A 1,730-nucleotide genomic window follows, 5' to 3' on the forward strand; every position below is an offset into this window, starting at 1 on the left:
GTCCCTCCACCTAGTCCTGGGTCTTCCCCGAGGCCTCCTCCCAGCTGGACGTCCCTCCACCTAGTCCTGGGTCTTCACAAAGGCTTCCTCCAAGCTGGACCTGCCTGGACCCACCCAGGAGGCATCCTCACCAGATGCCCGAACCACCTCAACTGGCTCCTTTCGACGTGACGGAGCAGCGGCTCTACTCCCAGCTCCTCTCGGAGGACTGAGCTTTTCACCCGGTCTCTAAGGGAGACCCAGCCCCCTTCCTGAGGAGACCAGCCCCCCCTTCCTGAGGAGACCAGTCCCCCCTTCCTGAGGAGACCAGCCCCCCCTTCCTGAGGAGACCAGTCCACCCTCCTGAGGAGACCAGCCCCCCCCCCCTCCTGAGGAAACCCATTTCGGCCCCTTGTACCCTGGATCTGGTTCTCTCGGTCATGACCCCGATACAGCAGCATATGGTGATATTTTCTGTGGCAGTACTGTATCAATACACAGGCTCCAAGAATTGATCTAGTTCTATTGTTATTGTTGTTATTGTTATTATTATTATGTGTTTGTCTGCCTTGCAATCCCATTTTGCAGCAATAACATTAAAGTGACATGAACAAACAGAGAAATTTAACTGATGTTGACAAAGTTTCTTTTTGAAATTGGGGAAAAATTTGAAATTTGAAAAAAGGTAATAAATTGCAATGTGTCCCAGAATATTTTGATTTGACATTTGCTCACGTGTCCCAGTGAGGTATTTCAGTGAGTCACAACACCAGAGCTAAATGGAATGCAGCCATGATTAATTGCTTTTGAACACACCTGAGCTTTTCCTCCTATGACACGTCAACATGTCCGCCGTGATGAAGGTAGATTCTCTGTGACTTCACAGCCAAATAGAAACGTTAACCCTCGTGTTGTCTTCCTGTCAAAATTAAGAATCAACATTTCTGTTGACGCTTTTTAACTTTCTTAAGGGTTTGTTCATTTTTTAAATACTTTTGATGCTTTTTTTCAATGTTTTTCACTTTTTTAGACGTTTTCAACACTACGTAACACTAACTTATTAACTTTAGTTTTGCAGTTATGTTTGGAATTTATGGTCAATAAACCTCATTTATAGGAAATTATACCTAATGTTTGAGTTAGAAAAGCAGAAATTAGGAATTATTGAGACTAAAATTAAAGGAATGGATGTTGATGATAATCACAGACTGGAATATGTCAACTTTTACTCAATACTATTTCAACAACACTTCCATTTGTTTTACAATGCTGTAAAATTGAATAAGACGCCCCAAAATTAATGAAAGTAGAGATTTGTACTCGGCAAAGAGCGTTGGGTGGAATCAATCATGTTATTTTGGGGAATTAAAAAGAACATTGGTATAGGACAACATGAGGACAACATGGGGACAACATGAAGACAACATGAAGACAACATGGGGACAACATGAAGACAACATGAGGACAACATGAAGACAACATGAAGGCAACATGAGGACAACATGAAGACAACATGAAGACAACATGGGGACAACATGAAGGCAACATGAAGGCAACATGAGGACAACATGAGGACAACATGAGGACAACATGAAGACAACATGGGGACAACATGAAGGCAACATGAAGGCAACATGAGGACAACATGAGGACAACATGAAGGCAAACATGAAGGCAACATGAAGACAACATGAGGACAACATGAGGGCAACATGAAGACAACATGAGGACAACATGAAGACAACATGAAG

General features: G+C 42.9%; 1 protein-coding gene across 1 annotated transcript in view; it reads right to left on the bottom strand.

Moving 5' to 3' along the window:
- fem1b (fem-1 homolog b) overlaps positions 1–1,730 on the bottom strand; it is a 7,796-nt gene that overhangs the window by 4,365 nt on the left and 1,701 nt on the right. The gene's annotated exons all lie outside the window — the stretch shown is intronic.

The sequence above is a fragment of the Etheostoma cragini genome, chromosome 8 (assembly GCF_013103735.1).
Source record: "Etheostoma cragini isolate CJK2018 chromosome 8, CSU_Ecrag_1.0, whole genome shotgun sequence".
NCBI classification, from domain to species: Eukaryota; Metazoa; Chordata; class Actinopteri; order Perciformes; family Percidae; genus Etheostoma; species Etheostoma cragini.